Source organism: Podarcis tiliguerta, assembly GCF_965153285.1.
Source record: "Podarcis tiliguerta genome assembly, chromosome: 11".
Lineage (NCBI taxonomy): Eukaryota > Metazoa > Chordata > Lepidosauria > Squamata > Lacertidae > Podarcis > Podarcis tiliguerta.
Window position 1 is genome coordinate 39,595,332 of NC_139544.1, and position 23,571 is coordinate 39,618,902.

At 43.3% G+C, this 23,571-nt stretch overlaps 1 protein-coding gene across 3 annotated transcripts in view; it reads left to right on the forward strand.

The window, feature by feature from the left end:
• The window catches only part of PDE4D (phosphodiesterase 4D), a gene marked incomplete at its 3' end in the record, with an annotated part of 612,406 nt that overhangs the window by 25,923 nt on the left and 562,912 nt on the right, over positions 1–23,571 (forward strand). The window contains exon 1 of one of the 3 annotated variants that reach the window (XM_083403907.1): positions 12,838–12,927. The exons of the other annotated variants lie outside the window; for them this stretch is intronic. Of the gene's footprint in view, positions 1–12,837; positions 12,928–23,571 lie in introns of those variants that run through there. 3 annotated transcript variants of the gene reach the window in all.

A 23,571-nucleotide genomic window follows, 5' to 3' on the forward strand; every position in this document is an offset into this window, starting at 1 on the left:
GATAGATTTTGTCCAGGGACAGATTTTTAAATCCGGGGACTCTCCCTAGGAAATGGGGACATCTGGTAACCATAGACTAGACGATCCTCAAGGACCCTTCCAACTCTACAGTTCTATGAGTCTATGAGTCATGCAGCGTTTACTGATGAGAGAGAGAACCTCATTGGTGCCAGTGAATAGTTTGCCTCTGGAGGACCACAGGTCCAACCTATGATCTAATTGTACCTCTAAATCAGTCATTGGGTGCAATCCTGTAACAACATGCTTTATCCTTCTGGTTTTAACATGACCTGATCCTATACACATTTCTTTGGGCTATGTACTGCTGCATTCAGTGGGGCTTGTCCCCACGTATGCGTACAGAGGGTTGTAGCCTTAATTGCTCTCAGTAACAGCTAAGAGCAAATTAGGTTTACCTTTGTGCTCCTAAATTCTAGCATTTTTTAAAAGTAGTATTTAAGTGCATAATTGCATTCCTAGTCTGAACAAGTTCAGTTGGGAGCTGAGGCACAGAACTGACCTTCAGGGTCCATCTATATTCTGGACTTCATTCAGTGTATTCAGTGTTGCAGGAAGATTGAGGATGATGGTTGAACTTCATCCTCTTCCTTGTGACTGAGAACCAGAACTCAACTTGCACCAGTAGGTGTTTATTTACCTCCACTGTTGAAGGCAGTATGTCCTTCAATACCAGTTGTTGGGAATCTCAAGTGGGGAGAGTGCTGTGCGTATGGGGTGATGTGTAGACCCCAGAAATAGCCCTATTGTCTGACTGTATCTGCGCGTGTCATTATGCATTTGGAATTTGGAATCCCAGTATCACGCCAAACCCTTTTCATTCCATTTGTACAACACAGTCCCTCCGCCCTTCTTGGGGGGCGGCTGGGGAAAGCATTCTTCATTGATTTTCCTTTGAAAATATGTGTCCCATTGATTTGGGAGGAAAATATTTTCTCAGCCAGAGAGCCGAATGTGTGAGACTCTGGCCAAACCTTGAACATTGCCACGTTCACAGGTCCATCACTAGTCTTGGAGATCTGTGAACAGAATGGATGTATATAAAATAAACAAAGAGCACTGAAGCAAAATCTTGTCCTGAGCCAATAAAGAGTAGAGCAAACAAGAAGCGAGAACCCTTGAGCTTGGTGGATATAGTTTCTTTTAATTAACTACATTGATGGAGAGCAGGCTTTTAAAGGTCATTTCCATCAGCAGTGATATTTGATGTCTGTTGACAAATGAATGCTTTCTGCATTTTTCCCATGTCTTTGGCATGCTCTCAAATGGCTGAAGAGCACACAGTCATTGGGACATGCAGCAACAAAACACTTAACTGTCCTTGTTCCACCATAGGCAAACATCTGAAATTCTTGATCGTGCTGTAGATTAATTTGTTTTTTCCTTCTTAAATGTTTACTCAACACACAGCTTTCTGTTTGCCTGCATTCAGAGTTAGTTGTCTGTTAGCCTGGAAAGAAGTGTAAGATTCCTCCACCAACCACCATACTTCTAAATCCATACTTCTAAATACAGTGATGGTTTGTGCCTATTGGGACAAGTAAGGTGGAAGATAGGGAGCTAAACAATAGGTGCAGCCAGAACAAATGAAAGGCAGGACCGGATCCAATGGCAGGTAAAAGGTAAAGGTAAAGGTACCCCTGCCCACACGGGCCAGTCTTGACAGACTCTAGGGTTGTGCGCCCATCTCAAGAGGCCGGGGGCCAGCACTGTCCGGAGACACTTCCGGGTCACATGGCCAGCATGACATCGCTGCTCTGGCGAGCCAGAGCCGCACACGGAAACGCTGTTTACCTTCCCGCTAGTAAGCGGTCCCTATTTATCTACTTGCACCCGGGAGTGCTTTCGAACTGCTAGGTTGGCAGGCGCTGGGACCGAACAATGGGAGCGCACCCCGCCGCGGGGATTCGAACTGCCGACCTTTCGATCGGCAAGCCCTAGGCGCTGAGGCTTTTACCCACAGCGCCACTCGCGTCCCCCAATGGCAGGTAGAACCAACTAATTCTAATTTTGACCCCATTTTCTTCTCTGCTGAGTTCTACAAGGGCAACATGGAGATTAAGGAGGAGCACACACAGAAAGATCGTTCAATTATATTTTAGGATGCAGGCAGGTGAGTTCAGGAGGAAGCTGGATGAGAAAGCTAGCTGGATGAGAAAGCTATAGCTCTCCAGAAGTTATTGGATTTTATTCCCATAAGCCCTAGTCAGCATGGCCATTGGTCAAGGATATTGAGTTTTATTCCAGCAGGATTTGGTGGGTCATAGGATCCCTACCTCTGATTCAGGGCTCTTTAGGTAATAACCAGTTCTGTCAGCGCAAAGGTTTCTGCTTGTGCAATGGACCGTTCTCCCACACTGCTCCCTCCATGTTGCCTAAATCTGTTCTAGGGACTCCCTCAGTCCTCTGGAACTGATTTGGGGAAAGAGATGGGAAGTCCTGTTGTGCAATAGGAAATCCTTGGTAGCTGAATACTATGCCAACAGTTTGTAGCATGCCTGCACACATACTGGTAATCATTCCAGGTGTTCTGAAACTGGCAAAAAAATGTTGTTGCAGCAGTGTTCCTGTGGACATTCTAGATACTGTGTTCTGGACCAAGTAAATCTTACTGAGACTGCCAAGAAGCAGCCTTGTGAACAGTATGTCACACCCGTCCCTTCTTGATGTAACCAAAGTATGTGTCACTATATGACTTCCCCAGAAACAGGTGCTCATTCTGGGCACTGCTGTTCTCTGACCACCCAGAAGCAGCTGCCAGGAGTTAAGACCTTGTTATAACTGTGGCATCCAAGTCGGAGCAGATGGAAGCAATTTTATTCACAAAATGTTTAGTAAAACTGTCGCAGCAAGTGACTGGGCATATCCTAACACATAAGGACTTTCATGATGTTACACATTCCTTATGAACACTGGACCACTCTGTGTGAACACAATGATGGCAGAAAAGGAAAATTTCTTTCCTGCTATTTCTGCCACAGAACAGGCCCTCAGGTGGGCTCTAGCATGTGTTTCAGTCAGGCATGTCTTTTTTTCTCCACTGTTGCGTTGTTTTCCATCCTTCCCATTTCATTTCCTGACTCCCTGAAAAGGTCAGGTTGACTGCCAACAGGAAGAGGATTATTAGGAGTGCTTTTGTATTGTTATAAGAATTTAAGGTCTCAAATATATAGAAGAACAAGAGGAGGAGTTTGGATTTGATATCCCTCTTTATCACTACCCAAAGGAGTCTCAAAGCGGCTAACGTTCTCCTTTCCCCTCCTCCCCCACAACAAACACTCTGTGAGGTGTTTGAGGCTGAGAGACTTCAGAGAAGTGTGACTAGCCCAAGGTCACCCAGCCGCTGCATTGTGGAGGAGCAGGGAAGTGAACCTGGTTCACCAGATTATGAGACTACCGCTCTTAACCACTACACCACACTGGCTCTATAAATTAAATGTTCATAAATTTACAAGGCAAACACATAAATAAGTATGTAAGCCACGTGTCCGAAAATAGTACAGGAGAACAACATTTGGGTGTGTGTGGCACCCGTGTGATATCACACAGTGGGAGGAGCCCTGATGGGGTCTGTTGTGGCCTTTGAAAGGCCCAACAGAGCCTAGTTGCAGCTGCAAGAGGGTCCAATGGAGCCTGCTGCTGCTGCTGCTGCAGGAGGGTCTGATTGGGCCCAGACGGCTGTGGAATATTGAGGGGCCCCAGCCCCCTCATTGAAAATAAGTGTCAGGGACACGCCCAGCAGAGAGGAATCTCCAGAGGAAGAAAAATTGGCTGCACCTGAGTCACCAAGAAGTAGGAGGCGGAGCAAGCGATTAGAGCAGAGGTGGGCCAGCAGGAGGCAGGGAAGGACGTGGCGCGTATCTGGCCTTGGGAGGGGTCAGAAGCCAGTAGAGTCAACTGACTCCGACAGTGAAGGATGCGTTGTGGAAGCTTGGACTGCTGTAAGTCTGTTATTGAGAAATAAACCTCAGCTACTTAAACTGCCAGCGTTCCATGTCTTGTGTGGGAGAAGCGCTAAACCTGACAATAAGGGGCACTCCCCCCCCCCCCCATAGATGGTGTGCCTGTCCTACAGCAAACATATAAAATGTGTATGACAGATCTGCTAGCCTAGTTTTTGGAGACTCCAGAGAAGTTGAGACCGACCTTGTTAAGCTTGCCAAGAAGTCTGGTAGTCTTGCAACAACGTTTTCCTCTAGCACAGGGAACTCTTTAGAAAGTCTGTTTTAATTGCTGGATGAGAACAAAGGCACACATTGGGAGATTATTGCATTACAAAAGGAGGGGATCAGCCTTAAAACCAGCTGTCTTCTGCTTAGGGCTGCATCAATGTAGAATAAAATGTCAAGCGTGTTTGTGAAGGCACATTTAAGCCGCATGAAGACTGAAGCCTATTAGCCAAAAGTGGCCCAGCACAGGAGGGGTGGAAATCCTCCTGGCCTGTGGGTGTAATACTAGCGGCAGGGAGCACCATGATCCACGTAAAGGTGAGGGCTTAGAAAGAAGATGAACTGGTGGCGAATGATAAATGTTTGCATATAAAGCAGAGCCTTGCTTATTTTGATGAGTCAGAGTTGAATGAGGTCACCGAGTACTTGTACATTTTTTATTGGAATATTAATGTCTGAAATTACAGACAGCCTGTCTGTTGCTGTACGCACTTCAGTCCTGATATGCTTCTTTTGAAGATTCACTGGAAGTTTTTCAAAAGGACTGAAATATATAGGCTCTGCAGAAATATATAGAAGACTCTTCTGTTGTGCTAAGTGGGGAGGCACAGCAGAAGGAGGTCAGGTTATCTTAATTGCCAACCAGGTAATTTAGGGAATGTTAACAATGCAATATGGGACGCTGGTGGTGCTGTGGGCTAAACCACAGAGCCTAGGACTTGCCGATCAGAAGGTCGGCGGTTCGAATCCCTGCGACAGGGTGAGCTCCCGTTGTTCAGTCCCAGCTCCTGCCAGCCTAGCAGTTCAAAAGCACGTCAAAGTGCAAGTAGATAAATAGGTACCGCTCCGGTGGGAAGGTAAGTGGCATTTCTATGCGCTGCTCTGGTTCGCCAGAAGCGGCTTAGTCATGCTGGCCACATGACCTCGGCCAGTAAAGCAAGATGAGCGCCGCAACCCCAGATTTGGCCACGACTGGACCTAATGGTCAGGGGTCCCTTTACCTTAACAATGAAATAGACAGCCTTGTGCCTTTCTAGGACCCTTTAGTATTTCAGGACCCTTTAGTATGCATGCCTCCAGAGACCAGGCGTCCTAACCATGAGCAAAATGAAAGCTGGGTGTCTCCTCTCCTTTGTTCTTTATGTGCAGGAAAGCAGACTTGAGCTTTTATCACAAGATTTAAGCTTTTGCTCCTCTCCCCTTCAGTGCCTCTGTTTTAGTGGTGCCTGACCGTCTGGAATGAGTCTGCGTGCCACTTCCTCCCACAGTCCCATGGAGAGATAACCTGCAATGCTGTGTCAGGGGGAGGGCCCTCCTCCCCTTGAGCCTGCAACAGTCTTGCCCAAGGGAGCACTGAACCCAAAGTTTCTTTTCATGATAATAATAATAATAATAATAATAATAATAATAATAATAATTTTATTATTTATACCCCGCCCATCTGGCTGGGCTTCCCCAGCCCCTCTGGGCAGCTTCCAAAAAAATATTAAAATACTGTAATACATCAATGATGTTGAACAAGTATTGCCATATATTTCTTAGATTTCTTGGATTTATTTCCCTGCTTTTATTTATCTGCCTTCAAACCCATTTAAGATTTAAACACTCTAAAAAAGGCGGCCACAGGCACCAGGCTGTGGTTTTGAAGTTTGATTAAAGACCGGACAAACTTTTCTTCTTTTGCTTATGGTACTAGATGTTCTTCATTTCAAAGAATGCATGACATCTGGCAATTACACTTTCTGACCCCAAGGTTTATTATTTTAACTTTGCAAAAGGGCTGTAGCCTGGGGGGAAAAGCCCACTACATACTGAGCACCCAAAGAGGTTTATTCCTGCTCAGCATGTGCTGGCAGCTTTTGAAAGTGCTCATCACCCGTGAGAGTGTAGGAAGCTGCTCCATGCATGGCTCTCCTTCCCAGTACGTGATCTTAGGTGACAATGCTATGCATCCATTTGAAGTGTGTTGACCAAGCTATCAACAGAATGTCTCTCAGAGTCAGAGTTCGGGGGAAACACTTTCCTTCCTTGTGTCCAGTAAGATGGATTTGCAGAGTGTGAATTGGTTGGCCCTCAAGTGTCATCATTTGTGTTTCTCAGAGCAGGGCTGATTGGTGGCCCTTGTATTGGTCACACAGGCAGCTCTCAGAGTGGGTTTTTAAATCTGAAAAGACAACCTTGTTAATTAAAATAACAACAGACCAACAAATAATGTTTTGAGCAGATAAAAATGCAAGTGAGGGGCTTGCTTGGGTGTGGCACTGTAAGTCTCGTTCCCTTTATTCTTCCATGGAAAAGGAAGGAGAGGAGGCTTGAGGTTCATCTCAGAGAGATAAAAAGCATGATGCTCATTCCAGTGGCTGCACATGTGTCCCAGAGCAGGGCCCCATCATTAGGCAAAGTGAGATGGCTGCCTCAGGTGGCAGATAGCAACCTAGGAACCTGCTTTATCCCAAATCATTTGCTTCTTTGTCTACAGCAGGGGTCAGCAACCTTTTTCAGCCGTGGGCCGGTCCACCGTCCCTCAGACCATGTGGTGGCCTGGACCATCAGACCATGAGACCATGTGGTGGCCTTTTGAAAAAAATATATGAATGAATTCCTATGCTCCACAAATAACCCAGAGATGCATTTTAAATAAAAGGACACATTCTACTCATGTAAAAACATGCTGATTCCCGGACCATCCGCAGGCCAGATTGAGAAGGCGATTGGGCTGCATCTGGCCCCCGGGCATTAGGTTGCCTACCCCTGGTCTACAGTGACTGGCAGCTGCTTTGCAGGATTTCAGACAAGGAACATTTGCAGCCCTGCCTGGAGATGTCAAGAGAAACCAAAATTGACAGATTTGCCTATCTGTAGGCACTAGGAAAAACTGGGCTTCTCTTCTTTTGCTGAGGCCACTAGCATTTCATTTTCCCTCAACTGCTTCTCCTTGTGATTCTTCCTGTGACTTTGAAAGGAAGTAGAAACACACAGAGACATTTCTATTCAGGCTAGCTTACTTTCACCTGTCACTTTGTCAGTGGTTCATGGTGGCTAAAAGGCAAAAGATTTATACGGACTGAAGAGAAACCAGAGTTCAAGATGGCATACAGAAATGTAGCAACAGAAACCAGACCTCCAGTGTAATGGTCTTGATGTTAGTTACAAGAGCAGCAATGCAAATAAGAGTGGAGAGTGAAGTTCAGAAGATGATGGGAATGCAAATGAAATGAGTGAATGCATCACAGTTTACTTGAATGGAACGCATCACCATCTAACACTATGAACCTATATAGGTCTACTCAGAGGCAAGCCCCATTGAATACAATGGGATTTAGGGATGCGGAAATAAGTATTTACAGTCTGTATCAGTTTTGCAAGTAATTATTCCTAAGTCCATCCCATCCCATGTTGATCTGATTTTTTTAAAATAAAAAAGTATGAACACTTGCATTACTATTGAATTCCCCCCTCCATGGTACACATTGTCTGCATGTCTTATCCCAAAATAGCATTTAAGCGCACCATCTTATATGTGTGTTGGTTAAGATTTTTTTTAATCAAGAACTGTATTGCAGAATTTAGAATACTGTAAAAATGGAAGGATGACTGTGTTCAGATCTGCCTATTAATCTTGAAACTGCAAATCAGGTCAATTCAGTTTAAAATGTGAACTGGATAAAATTCTTAAGCATTCTTAATGGGACTTACTCTCAGGTAAACATGTATGGGACTGCATCCTAAATCACATATTCATCCAGATCAAAGGCTTCAGAAATGAACAGGTGTTTTCTACATAGGTGATGTAAATTCAGCACAGTGGGTTGCATCCAGCACATACAGGGAATAGATCCTCAATGAACTTAAGTTAGTAATGTCATTTGATTCCTATTGGCCTACTCCAAGTATGACTTAGTTGGAAGTAACCCAGCCAACTAAGGCCAAAGTCAGCCTTTGTTTATACTCGGCATGTTTGATGCAACTTGTTTTACTTACGGTACTTGTAATCTGTGAAGTTGCAGCCACAGTATCGTGGCATTGATAAATGGCCGGTTCTCTCAGTTAGGTTTAAGCAGGGTGGTCTCCTTTGCCAAGCCTGACAGGTTGATGATGAGATGGACTTGTCTCAGGTCCTTCCCTTTGGCAGTTGTAGACTGCAGAACACCAGGAGAGGCTGCAGTGGTTCCTGCTTATGGGCTTTCTTATAAGCAAGGCAAAGCAATTTAAGCAAAGCCCAAGAAAGGCTCAAAGCCTAACATGTGTTGAAGCCCTGAAAATGCAGGAAATCCAGCTCTTCTTGTGTACAGTCAAGAAGGCACTGTTTCTTCTGAAATTGACACATCATCTCTCTCCCCACCACCCACCCCCGTCTTGGATGACGAACTTTCATTAATGTTCCCATGAAAGGAACATTATGTGATTATTGATAGCCTACCCCCCTGATTTTTTCTTAGTCCAAAACGATAGTTTTGCTGTTTGATGTTTCAACACAAGAGCAACTAGCGGGTGCTGTAAAGAGAGCAGCCTGTGATTCACTGTGTTTAGTGTTCGTGCCTCTGTGTTTTGCCATGCATGCCTGATCCAGCACCCATTTGTTGGAGAAACAAACACAAGGCTTCATATTCTGCTACATTCTCTGTAACCTGTGGGCAGTTTTCTGCATCTCTGATGCAATGAGGATTCCCTTTTGCCTTGTTTGCCCAGCACACGTGAGAAAACCATTTGCACGGCTCTGAAAATTGCCCTTTATTTTTACAATCTGCTCTTTGCCTTCTTGCCATTCCCTTTAAGTGATCATGAAAATTCACCAGCATTTTAGGAATAATTTCTCCTCATGTACACATTTTTTGAAAAATTCCCCACTCAACATCATGCATTTTGTGTGACATTTTCGTTAATAGATTCGTTTTTACCCAAAATTGTATGTGAATTCCAAAGGATGGCTGTGCTTTGGTTTTTGAAAGTGCAAATTAGGTAGGTTATTGTCTAAATGAATTGCACTTTCCCCTAATTCCTCCATTATGTTCTCTGCACCACTCCAAGTGGGATGTCAGTGTAGAATGTTCCCACTGCTGGGATTTAACTCTCAAGACAGATGACGAGTGAAACTTCTAGCTTCTAAAATGGTTTATTGGAACACACTGTCTATGCATACAAATTCTGTAGAGCACTGGAAACAGCTTGCACAAGCTTTCTGAGTTTCTGGTGTGGTGGTGAGAACTGAATGTAAAAGAGGAGTCTCCCTCGTACAGCTGCTGCTAACAAGTTTCTACTCTTCTTCATGGGGCCTAACCTGGCTCCTGTCCAAGACCAAACCACAGAGGCATTTAGATATAAGAAGTAATATTTTATTATAGCAGTCTAATGTTACAAACTCAGCAGCTAGGAAAGAGAAGACTCTAGTCCACGTGTCCTTACAAGGCGAAGGAGTAGCATCAATATATCTGGTGTGAGAGCAAGAAGAGTCCAAGGTTAGTAGCAAGTTCCAAGACTGCAAAGTTCTATGCAGAGTTCCAGGACTGCACAAGATCAATGAAGTTGTTCCAACAAGTTTCCCCGTTTACCTGCCAAGCTTTTAAGCAGAGGTAGGGAAAGCTCAGCTGCTTGCGAGTCCCAGCCACACAGAAGTCCCTGGCCTGAAGGTAGACACTCCTCCTAGTGGGATTAGTCTTCATTCTTCTCTTGATGCACTGCCTCTTTCTTGATGCATGCTGCTTCCTCTGAACTTTTCCGCTGTGTCATAGTAGTTTGTGCCCAGAGCTCCCCTCATCCTCCACATGCTAGGAAGGCGCAGCCCCTGGGTCTCCTGTTGCTGCAAAGCCTCACCCTCTTCATTCTAAGTCCTTGTCCTCAAGTGCCTCCCTTTCCTGGCCTGAATCAGAGCACTCAGAGGGACCAGTGCCCGTGCCAGACAGGAAGTAATATCTATGCAAGCTGTTTCAGACTGAAATGTCAAAAGTTCAGTTTAAAAGATTAAGGCACTTCTTGCATTCTGTTTTTGAAATGAGGCTTTCCAATTACAGGGGTTATCATGATGAGATCCTGCACTTCAAAATCTGCCGCTGCATAACTGACAATAAGCCAAGGCATGGTGTGCTAGCATGAAGTACTAGCTTAATGTAGCATGAGAGGTTTGCACTGCAGGGAAGGCAAGAGGTAGACACCTTGGGGCCCAGGGATTGGGTTTTCACTTTCCCCTCTTAGAACTAATCCCATATGGGTTACCAGCAGGCAAAGGAATCATGGAATTAGTTTTTTGCCAAAAATGGATTATTCTGCTTTAGGGAGGTGCTGTCATTTGCCTTTAGATAAATTTCCACCTTTTGTCACATTTGAGTATATTAGCCCACTCATTTGTTAATGAAAGCTGCTGACAATAGAACTCCAAATGGGAATGAAAGTCATGCTATTATAAAATAAAACAGTGTTACGTAGCCAACAAGCACCAGTTATAGAGGCTTAACTGCATTTCAAGGAAGTCTTATCTTGCACAATGGAAGGCCTTATGTGTTAAACAAATGATCCAACTCAGACCTCCAGCTCAATGCAAATAAAGTACAATTTAACTATACAGCAAATTTGAATGAAGTAATAAGTGTCCATTTTGGCACATTTTTGGGTGCCATTAAACTTGGGAAATCAATAGTTGGGTTCTATAAACTAGGAAGCATGTAAAAAGGAAAAACTTCTTCTGAAAAATGCCACTAAGAGGATTTGTTTTAGCTCAAAAATGTTTCAGAATAAATGTTCCTCCTTCAGGACCAAGTTACAAATAAATGAAAAATACAGATGTCAATACAGATTGACAAATGAACAACGTTATATACAGGGAAATTTCAAGTGCCTGAAACATTACAAAGAGGTAAAATATGAGCAGTGTTTCAGAGCATGCTATAAAATTAAGCAGTGGATGAGGCAATTTTTTGAAGAAAAAAAATGGTCTACATAACCTGAAACTGTCTGAAAAGTTTAAGAGATGCTAAAAAAAAGAAAGAAAGAAAAGATCATGTGTAAAACATTGTTGGGAAATGAAAGTAAAACCCAGAGTACAGACCATGGTAGGCTAACTAACATGTACCTCATCACATTGTTTGAAGAAGGCGGAGCGCTCCAGAGGAGCAGGCCACTGAAGCTACACTGTGCTTGGCTCCATGTCTGGCCTTATCCGCCCCAACAACAAATATTGATGGGGTCAAAGCAGCGCTGGATTAAACCCCATGGAGGCCCCTAGGCAGCTGAACTCTCAGAGGAGGGTGGGGCTTGCAGATTATCTCCTAATACGTTTGGTGGGATAACATTGAACTAAGAAAGCTTGATTGTAATTTTCTTTCAAGATCAAATCAGTATTATTTTGATCCATTGTTGTGGGCCCCCTAAAAGGTGTGGGGCCCATAGGCTGGTGCCTAAACTGCCTATTTGGTAACCCAGCACTGGGCCAAAGACACCTCAGCCCCCCAGAGTTGGTATGCCTGGGCAACCCTATAATAAGAGTTTCCTGGGCACATAGAGGGATTAAAACATACAACACTATTATAAAATCACAAATCACTTTTAGTGATAAAGTCTACTTTTCCAGCCATTCTTCACAGTGTGGTTAACTCTGAACACAAGGAGGTACATTCACAATGAGAGATGGGAGAGATTTCAGTTGGCATTTAAAAGCAAGCCTTCCTAATTCACTTTCCAAAACAATATGCAAACCAGAAGACAGTCATCCTTCAAAATTTGCCCTTCTCTTAATTTTGCATTGCAGTTTTCCAGCCAAGTAATATGCTAAGAAATGCATATTCTGGGGTATAGTGTGCGTAAAAATAAACACATCCGAGCAAAAAAGAAATGCACAAATTTATTGCATTAGAGAAGATTGCTTTGCAAAAATTTGCAAATTAGGCGAAATTGTACACAAAGCCTTTCTATTAGGAGAAATTCAACTGATGGATTTTCATGATGACTTGAAAAAAATGATCACAAACTGATGCAGAAATGTAGAAAAGTATGGAAAAATGAGAAGCTGAGCGAACCCATAATCGATGGATTTGCCCATCCCTATTGGCAATGTAGTATCATGCAGGAGAATAATAATAATAGTAATAATTTATTATTTATACCCCGCCCATCTGGCTGGGTTTCCCCAGCCACTCTGGGCGGCTTCCAACGAAATATTAAAATACTGTAATACATCAAACATTAAAAGCTTCCCTAAACAGGGCTGCCTTCAGATGTCTTCTAAAAGTCTGGTAGTTGTTGTTCTCTTTGACATCTGGTGGGAGGGCGTTCCACAGGGAGGGCGCCACTACCGAGAATGAAAGGGAAGGGTCAGCATCTGGTATTTTTTTTCCGTGGTAACTGATGGTGTTTGCTTCTAAACTCAAATAACACTGTCAAAAGTGGAGAACCTGTTACTGCAAAAGTTAGAGTCCTAAGCAATACTCTGTAACCCAATGTTTTTTTCCTTCATTTTTCATTATGGCTTCTTTAAACTAGAAGGTTCTCCCATCCCTAACTGCAAACAAGTTCTTGCTTTCTTATGAATCCTGTCAAACTGGATACTGTTTACATTACTCTAATCCAAAGATAAGACGCAACTTACTGGGCTGGGGTTTGGGATCCCTGCCCGCTTACGTACCATCCGGAACTTGTATCAATCTTATGTTGACGCTGCTAAATGCCAACAACATAGTGAAACTGCACACATTTGGAAGCATAGAGTTCTCAAGCTGTGTTTATGTGGGAAGAGAGACAGAGGCTGAGCAGGGTAAGTGTTTCCCTCTATTTTATGCCTTTATATGAGGGTCTGCTTCTCTGGCATCTTTCAATGTAATATAATCTCATTTGGTGCTGGAGGAGGATGATGGGTGTAAAGAACTTTTGACCAGAAACCGGTCAAGGCTACAGCTTTATTTTTCATCCTGCAGCTTAATGTACAAGCCACTTACAAAATCCAGCAACATCCAAAGCTTAGAGACAACGGAGCTGGTGTGCCTTCTAGGGTGAAATGGCACAATTTACTTCATATGGGAAAATTGAACAACTCAACCTGTTTCTCGACCTCCTGCCCCTTAAAATATATTTGACCATTTCAAAAGTCAACCAGTCAGTAAAAATGGCTGAATAATTTGGTATGAACAAATTACAGATATAGGACCAGATCCTATTGGTTTTAAGTGTGAGAGAGCTAAAGGTAAAGGTAAAGGTACCCCTGCCCGTACGGGCCAGTCTTGACAGACTCTAGGGTTGTGCGCCCACCTCACTCAAGAGGCCGGGGGCCAGCTCTGTCCGGAGACACTTCCGGGTCACGTGGCCAGCGTGACATCGCTACTCTGGCGAGCCAGAGCCGCACACGGAAACGCCGTTTACCTTCCCGCTAGTAAGCGGTCCCTATTTATCTACTTGCACCCGAGAGTGCTTTCGAACTGCTAGGTTGGCAGACGCTGGGACCGAACAACGGGAGCGCACCCCGTCACGGGGATTCGAACCGCCGACCTTTCGATCGGCAAGCCCTAGGTGCTGAGGCTTTAACCCACAGCGCCACCCGCGTCCCTTTTGTGAGAGAGCTAGACATGTGCTTAATTTCCCAATAAAACCAATGGGGCATTGGCACCACTGATTTCAGTGAGACAACAGCGAAGCACATGTTTCACTCTCCCATTGGAACTAACAGGACTGAAGAATGCTTATCTCTGGCTGTATTGTGTCCATTGTGTCTTTCTATTCATTTTGCTCCAATCCATTTAGGGTGAGCTGATGCAAATGTCTCTGCCCCCCCAATATTTCAGTAGGTGGCAATGATGTCTGCACCAACCACGAGAATGTACTGTATTTTTTGCTCTATAAGACGCACCAGACCATAAGACGCACCTAGTTTTTAGAGGAGGAAAACAAGAAAAAAAACATTCTGAATCAAATGTTGTTGCAGAGGCTTTGTGCGGCTATCCCTGAAGCCAGAACAGCAAGAGGGATTGCTGCGCAGCTCTCCCTCTTGCTGTTCTGGCTTCAGCGATAGTTCCATAAGACGCACACACATTTCCCCTTACTTTTTAGGAGGGAAAAAGTGCGTTCCAACCCTACTTAAAGCTGAATGTGTGAATGGATTCAAATAAAAAAACATTGTGTTACAGAGGTGATATCCGTTTGTTTGGGTCTTCCTGAATCACTTGGATGTGCACAAACCATCGCTTGATGGTACAGTCATCAAATGATGAACCTGAGTACATGGATTGATTGCAAGTCTCGTGGACATGCATCATTTTTACCTTTTATTTCCATGGATAATTTATAGTCTATGAGAATGTTTATTCTATTTTTGTTTTTATACTTTGTATGAATGTTTTTACTACTTTTGTAGTCACTTTGGGTCACTTTGTGAAAAAAGTGACTAATAAATGTTAATAATAAACAAAGGAATAAATAATACAATAATGTAACAAAACTGTGCTAGTTTGCCTTTTTTGGCCTACCCAGAGAGCTGTGAACGTTGCTGCTGTTTTACCTCTGTCTAGAAGCATTTCTGCCCATTATCAGCTGGTTGTATCCATTGCTTCATTTACAGACATATCTTTCAAACCCAGGTCACAGCCTCTCTTACTGAAGCAAGAGAAAAGGGCTGACATTTCCACAAATCCCACTGTGCCTCCTTGCCATTTTCTGTACAGCCACATGGTAGAGCTATTGTGTCACTAATCACACAGTTTTCGATATAAATAAATACTGAAGTTCCACCCTAGAATGAAACTAGTTGAAACCCTAGCCAAATTCTGGACGTTGCCTTTTGATACAATGGAAAGAAGGTAGAGGCAAAGAGCACAGCTGATCAGCAGGAAGTTGCAGTCCCCTATTCAAGTTGCTGGGTGCTTCCTATCCCCTTTCTGATACCTTGTGGCAGGTGTTTTACAGATTTGATAAAACTGCTTCCAAAATATAGTTCTAGGGATTTCTGGCGAAGCCTACCTTCTGTGCCCTTTCACACTTTTTGAGGTGGCTGGGTAGACTGGGGGACTTTTTAATTTTTTTAAGATGCTGGAAGTTCCCTGCACTCATGATCAGCAAGATCACATCCTCCCCCTAAAACAGTGCTTCTCAAGCTTGGGTCCCCAGCTGTTGTTGGACTACAACTCCCATTGTCCTTAGCTAGGAGGACAAGTGGTCAGAGCTGATAGAAACTGTAGTCCAACAACAGCTGGGAACCCAAGTTTGAGAAACATTGGTGCCTGTAATGACTATTCCTTTTCAAGCCATCACCAACCATGGTGGCTCCTGGAAGTTGCTTGCCACCAATGGAGGATAAACCCTGCAGCCTCACCTTACACATGTGTTGCAAGTCTGGATGCTGCTTGGTAATTATGACTACAGTTTTTCCTCCACACTCCTCCGCAGCTGCTTTGAGCTTTTTCAGTAGCCATGTGTCCTACAATACCAAGGACAAATCTGTCCTCTATTTGAAGAACCATATAGTTCAAAGATCATAGGAAGACAGAGCCTGATGGGTCTTGAACATGTCCACCGACTCTTAGCACCTTGTCAGCAGGCAGAAAGGGCACATAGGTCACCTGGCAAGATGTACTGCATTTTGTTTATGGGTATGCATCTGTATGTATAGATGAGCTCCTATACTGTAAATCTCTGCCATCTTTTGCTATCTGGATTTTTGTGCACGTGAGCCATTGTCATTTGCTGGGTTTTTCTTCTTGCTAGATTATGACAGGGAGGCAGCTCCATCTCTTCTAAAGGAATCCTAGCCCATAGATTCTGACCCTCATGTGGAACACCCCCTCCCCGTGTGTTTAAAGTGGGCTTGCTTAGAATTCCTGCATACTTTGCCCAGTAAATGGAAATTAAAACCACTACCATCATTTGGCCGGGGACGCGGGTGGCGCTGTGGGCTAAAGCCTCAGCGCCTAGGGCTTGCCGATCGAAAGGTCGGCGGTTCGAACCCCCGCGGCGGGGTGCGCTCCTGCTGTTCGGTCCCAGCGCCTGCCAACCTAGCAGTTCGAAAGCACCCCTGGGGGCAAGTAGATAAATAGGGACCGCTTACTAGCGGGAAGGTAAATGGCGTTTCTGTGTGCAGCTCTGGCTCGCCAGAGCAGCGTTGTCACGCTGGCCACGTGACCCGGAAGTGTCTTCGGACAGCGCTGGCCCCCGGCCTCTTTGAGTGAGATGGGCGCACAACCCTAAAGTCTGTCAAGACTGGCCCGTACGGGCAGGGGTACCTTTACCTTTACCTTACCATCATTTGGCCACTAGGGACAGCTTTTGGCTTCTCTGGACTTATTGACAAACCTGTCCAAATACTTTATTTTTCTGCCATAGTAGGCAATTTCATTTCAGCCCTGGCTCAGTTAGTTTCACCCCGGTAAGTGACTTGAATTTTGCTCTGGCAACATTGATATTAAGAAATGGATTTGTTCTTGGAACACTTTATTAATTAAGCAAAAAAGAACAGTGTGGATCATAGTTTTCATAGCAGGCTTTATGGCAGTCGAAATGTTTTCAGAGTCCTCTTTAAACATGGTGTTCCAGGGCTGCATTAACTAGATGTGCATATGTGTGAAGGCGAGAGTGATGGTGGAAGTAGGCATTATGAGAAATCATGAACTGGCAAGCGAAAATAGAACGGCACTGAGAAAAGTTCACCTGCAGGGCAGCCTTCCTCAACCTGCTGTCGTCCAGATGCATCTTTCATCCCTGACAATTGGCTGTGATGGCTGGGGCTGATGTGTCTCATATCGAAAACCTCCAGAGGGCGCCAAGTTGGGGAAGGCTGTCATAGGTGTCCACCTGTAAATGAAAGACAAGAAAATTAATTTGGAGCGTTTAACACAACACTTGGGAAATTTGAAAATACACCCCCACTTTCTTTAGTGAAATGTTGCCTCCTGTGGCTTCTCCAAAAAGGATATGTAGCGCTTAGAATAAAAATATAAAATGTACTGAAGGAATGGAGCCATGCTGTATCAACCCATCACAGGGGACCAATGTAATATATTCTGGGAAATGGAAATGATATCGTCCTCATTTGCACCACCTTAGAATGCAGCATATGATGGACAGCTCCATTTTGCAGACAAAATCAGCAAGTATAATGAATACATTGATGGGCATTGACCTGGGTACAAATCCAAACTTGGTTCTGATGCTCACTGAGTATCACCTGGCCATTCTTTCCCTCTCAATGCAATCTCAATACAGGCTTGCTGTGAGTGTATTTAAAAGCAAGCAAACAAACCGATGATACCTCATGAGGGCAGACTGAGATTAGTGCCCAATTGACCTAATGAACCAACCTCCTTACAAGCAGCTTGGTGGGCAGATCACGTCCAGAGAATTTAGATAGCTAAGCCAAAGGAAATAGAGGAAACGACACTACAGTTTTGAATATGGGTAACTAAAACTGACTACCATCAGGGCTTAGCATTTTGGTGTTATGGAATGCCTTCACCAGCACATGCAAAAACTGAATGTGCCATCTTTACAGCCACATTATATTGGCAACTTGTAACTAGGAATGGAATTTCTCATTTTCCCAGTCACAGGTTCAGTTCAGTTCACATCCTTTTAAAGAAGTCTTCATGAAAATTCATCAGCATTTATAGAAGCATAGAATTGTAGAGTTGGAAGGGACCACAAGGGTCCATCTAGTCCAACCCCCTGCAATACTCATTGCAAATTTCTCCAAATAGATCTGTGTTTGTATGCAATTTTCCCTGGTATACACCATTTTGCAAAGCAATTTCCCCCAATATAATGGATTTTTAAAGATATTTTCATGAATTTATTCACTTTTATGCATGCTTTGTCCATAATTACTTGGCTGGAGAACTGCACTGCAAAATTCACCAAAATGTGAATTTTGAAGGATGTCTGTGTTCCGGTCCTCATATTGTTTTGGAAAGGGTGAATTAGGTAGGATCGCCTTTCAATGTGAACTGAATTAAATTTCTCCCCATCCCTATTTGTATCCATGTTCCAGCCCCTTCCTTTTCTCTGTTTTAGTGTTCGTTAGCTCCATTCACTTCTTTATTACCTCAACCCGCTCCATCTCATCTCTTTCCACCCTTCTCCTTCTTCCATCTCTCTCCCCCCCTTCTTTCTAGCCATCATCCCTTCCCTCTTTGTACACACTTTCTCACTTTCTCCAACGAAAATGTAACATTGCTTACTCTCCGCCTCAGTGTAGATGTGTACTTGTTGCTGTTGTTCAGTTGTGTCCGACGCTTTGTGACCCCATGGACCAGAGCACGCCAGGCACTCCTGTCTTCCACTGCCTCCCGCAGTTTGGTCAAACTCATGCTGGTAGCTTCGAGAACACTGTCCAACCATCTCGTCCTCTGCTGTCCCCTTCTCCTTGTGCCCTCAATTTTCCCCAACATCAGGGTCTTTTCCAGGAAGTCTTTTCTCATGAGGTGGCCAAACTATTGGAGCCTCAGCTTCAGGATCTGTCCTTCCAGTGAGCACTCAGAGCTGATTTCCTTCAGAATGGAGAGGTTTGATCTTCTTGCAGTCTATGGGACTCTCAAGAGTCTCCTCCAGCACCAGAATTCAAAAGCATCAATTCTTCGGCGATCAGCCTTCTTTATGGTCCATCTCTGTCACTTCCATACATCACTACTGGGAACACCATCGCTTTAACTATACGGACCTTTATTAGCAAGGTGATGTCTCTGCTTTTTAAGATGCTGTCTAGGTTTGTCATTGCTTTTCTCCCAATGTACTTAGATGTGTACTTAGAGGACCTAAATTTCTTCCTCAAAGGGGAGAAGCCACATTGTGACTACCTAGTGCTTTTACTGTTCTTTATAAGCAACTCCAGAAACCTTTGGGGTGGAGGAATATGGCAAAATGTTTCATTTCCCCCCTGTCAGTTGTACAGCATGCAGAATGAAAACCTTCATGCTTCAGAACATGAACCGTTTGCAGAGGCTCTTGAAGCACCGAGTTGTGTTTCACAGGTTAGTGAAAACAAAGAAAGAAAACTGGAATCAAGAAGCCAGACGGAAAGGAGCAACCTTTTCTTTGAAAGGTGGGGGGGGATCATTTTGAATATAAGAGCAGGTCTGCTGGACCATGCCAAACGTCTATCTGGCCCAGCATCCTGCACCCTACAATGGCTATTGGGTGCATAATGAAGCAGGATTCAAAAACAATAATGTTTTTCGGTTGTTTGCTTCCTTCAGCATATTCAGAGAGAGAGGCTGCCTCTAAGCCTGGAGAAGAAAAGATGCCTATGAGTTGCTTGCTGTATAGAACCTCCAGATTCAGAGCCAATCTGCCTCTGGACATCCTGAAGCTAGTGAAACTCGCAACAGGAAAGGGCTTAATAAACCTCTTCCCTTTCTGCAAGCAGCACTTTTGTTTCAACAAAAGCCTCTGGAATTCCCCCCCCCCCTCCATCTGACCACATGTATTCCGGCATGTGGGTGGTATTCCTACGCAGAGCAGACCCATCGGAGTTAATTGACATAACTAAGGTTCATTAATTTAAGTGGGCTTTAGTCTGAGTAGGACTTAGTTGTATGCAACCCAGGCTGCGTTAAGGTGGACAGACTTAGGATTTCCCATGCATTTCAGCAGAAATTTCCAGACGTCTCTCTTCTTCTCTCCCTTCCCCTTGCAAGTTTCTCTTCCCCACCACCCCCAGATGGTTCTCAATAAGCCATTTCCCCTCTCAAAGGAGAAAAGATGGGCTGCTGAGTTCTGGGCTTTCTCTCTGGTATGCAGGAGGTATAGAGGCATTAAGAATAGGTGGCTTAGCTGAAGTGCCTGGAGGGTTGCATGAGAGAGAAAAGAGCATGAAAAAATGAACTTTTAAACAAAGGCTTTCCTTATTAGAATTGGGGGGGGACCCCAGATCCCCTGGTTATTGGCCTGAGCAGAATGCTGGATTCTTCCCATTATTATGTGGATTGTGGGTTACCCTACAATTGCTCTATGCCACAAGTAGGCAGACGTTGCCAAATAAACATCACTGTGTTTGTTCCAGAGCTAGCTGGAAACCTGCATAGGTTGGTGTTGGTCAAAGAGCATGCTAAGAGTTCTCTCTCTCTTTTTATTGTTCACTTCATTGTACTGTCATACTATAAAGGTGGAAGTGAGAGAGCTATCATTCAATTTGCGCTCTCTCTGTGAGCTGCCTTCAGAACTTAGCTTTGCTATTCCTTGCCTGTTAAAGCTTTTGAGCTCTGTGTGGCCTCTTTATGCTTCACAAAGGGTCTCCGCTCTGGCTATTGTGTTAGGTAGCTTTTACTTTTGTGGATTACTAGGAAATGAACAAAAGCACGCTTCATATCTTCTAAGTCATTTCATTAATGCCGGGCTGGAAAGCTGATTAGGTGATGCTGGAAGAGATATCTTTTTTTTTTTTTTAAATAATATTTTATTGAGTTTTACAACAGAAACTTGAAACAACATTAAACAAACAACCTCAGAAGAACAACATAAAGAAAAAGAAAAGGAAAAAACAGAAAAGATAAGTACTACAACACACAAACACAAAACAGCAAAATACAACATAGAAAATAAAACATATTAAAAACAATTTTTGTCTCCTTGTATTCTTTACATTAACTTATTTCTCCGACTTCCCCAGGCCTTCCTTCTCTGTATTCCAAATCATATATTCTGTCTGCAAATTCTTGTCCTCTATCGTACTTTAATTTTCTAATACTCTTAAAGACTAATAGATAATTGCATTTCCTTAGTCTGACAAAATATTAAATCTTTCTCTGATCACTTTTTCCCAAATACCCATTCATCCTCAATCCGATGTCATCAAATGTTCGTTATCTTATAATGTTTCTGTAAATAGTCCTTGAATTTCCTCCAATCTTCCTTCACCGTCTCTTCTCCCTGGTCTCTGATTCTGCCGGTCATTTCTGCCAATTCCATATAGTCAATAACTTTCATCTGCCATTCTTCCAGTGTGGGTAGCTGTTGAGTCTTCCAATACTGTGCGATGAGTATCCTTGCTGCTGCTGTAGCATACATGAAAAATGTCCTATCCTTCTTATGCACCTGTTGGCTAACCATACCCAGGAGAAAGGCCTCTGGTTTCTTCAAGAATGTGTATTTAAAAACTTTTTTCAACTCGTTATAAATCATCTCCCAGAATGCCTTTATCCTTGGGCATGTCCACCAAAGGTGAAAGAATGTACCTTCAACCTCTTGACATTTCCAACACTTATTGTCAGGTAAGTGGTAGATTTTTGCAAGCTTGACTGGTGTCATGTACCACCTGTATATCATTTTCATAATATTCTCTCTTAAGGCATTAGATGCTGTAAATTTCATACCAGTGGTCCATAACTTTTCCCAGTCAGCGAACATTATGTTATGACCCAAATCTTGGGCCCACTTAACCATCACTGATTTCACTTCCTCATCTTGTGTATTCCATTTCAACAGCAAGTTATACATTCTTGACAGAATCTTAGTTTTGGGTTCTAACAATTCTGTTTCCAATTTTGATTTTTCCACCTGGAAACCAATTTTTCTATCCATTTTGAAAGCCTCCATTATTTGGTGATAATGAAGCCAATCTCGAACTTTACTTTTTAATTTATCGTAACTCTGTAATTTCACTCGATCACCATCTTGCTCTAAAATCTCCCAATATTTTGGCCAGTTGGCCTCCATATTGAGTTTTTTTAGTGCTTTTGCTTCCATTGGGGACAACCACCTTGGAGTCTTATTTTCAAGCAAGTCTTTGTACCTCATCCAAACTTTAAACAATGCATTTCTGACAATGTGAATTTTAAACATTTAATGCACTTTAACCTTGTCATACCATAAGTATGCATGCCAACCAAAAGCATTATTAAATCCTTCTAAATCCAACATGTCAGTGTTTTCAAGAAGTAGCCATTCTTTTAGCCAGCAAAAAGCTGCTGCTTCATAATAAAGTTTCAAATCTGGCAGGGCAAAGCCCCCTCTTTCCTTAACATCAGTTAATATTTTAAATTTTATCCTTGGCTTTTTGCCCTGCCAGACAAATCTAGATATATCCTTTTGCCACTTCCTGAAACAGTCAGTTTTGTCTATAATTTGCAACGTCTGAAATAGAAACAACATTCTTGGCAGTACATTCATCTTTATCACGGCAATACGACCCATTAACGAGAGTTTCAAATTAGACCATATTTCTAGATCTTTCTTTATCTCCGACCAACATTTATCATAGTTATCTTTATATAAGTTCCCATTTTTAGCAGACATGATAATTCCCAAATATTTCACTTTTTTCACTACTGTCAATCCTGTCTCATTCTGAAACCTTTCTTTCTCAATTTCTGTTAAGTTCTTTGTCAAAACCTTGGTTTTAACTTTGTTTAATTTAAACCCTGCCAATCGACCAAACTCTTGAATCAATTCTAAGACTCTTTTTACACTGGATTCTGGCTCCTGCAGTGTCAAAACTAAATCGTCTGGCTGGAAGAGATATCTGGCAATACTCCTGTTCAGTCTGTGTCTACATTCAGCAGCAGAGAGGAATGGTTTACAGTGGTACCTCAGGTTACAGATGCTTCAGGTTACAGACTTCGCTAACCCAGAAATAGTACCTCAGGTTAAGAACTTTGCTTCAGGATGAGAACAGAAATCGTGCTCCAGCGGCACGGTGGCAGCAGGAGGCCCCATTAGCTAAAGTGGTGCTTCAGATTAAGAACAGTTTCAGGTTAAGAACTGACCTCCCAAATGAATTAAGTTCTTAACCCGAGGTACCACTGTATTATTATTATTATTATTATTATTAGCTAAATAGAACTGCTCCATGTCTATATCCCAAAAGGTAGCTCATTCAAATGAAAATCCTCTTTGTGTTATTGTTATTTACATTCTAATTTCTAGGGGAAATTAATGAGAAAAAAGGAGTTTCTATTCTTTCCTTCAGCTTCATCCCTGCTCTTCTCAAACTAGGGTTTTAAAAATTCCAGTGAATGTTCTGCTTGCCAAGCGCTTTCTGTGTGAAATACAATATAAAATAAAAATCCTGAGATGCCACATTCATTTTTGTTGTTGCTGTGTTGTTGTTATTTATTTGCGGGGGGGGGGGGGGGGAGAACAGTAGCTGTGTTAGTCCTTTGCTGCAAAACCAACCAAGAGTCTAGGGGCACTTTAAAGACCAGCACAAACATCTATGACATAGTTCAGTTGGTTAGAGCATGGTACTGGTTGCAGGTTTGATCCATGTACAGGATAGCTGCATATTCCTGCATTGCAGAGGGTTCCTCAGGGTCACTTCCAACTTCATAATTCTATGATTCTAAGGCCTATAGCCTTATGGGATTGGAAGATCTGGGAGCACCGTTAGGGAGCCTTGTAAATGGTCCCCCCTTCTCCTTTAATCCCCACAACAACCCTGTGAGGTAGGTTAGGCTGAGAGGCAGTAAATGACCCAATAGCCCGGAGT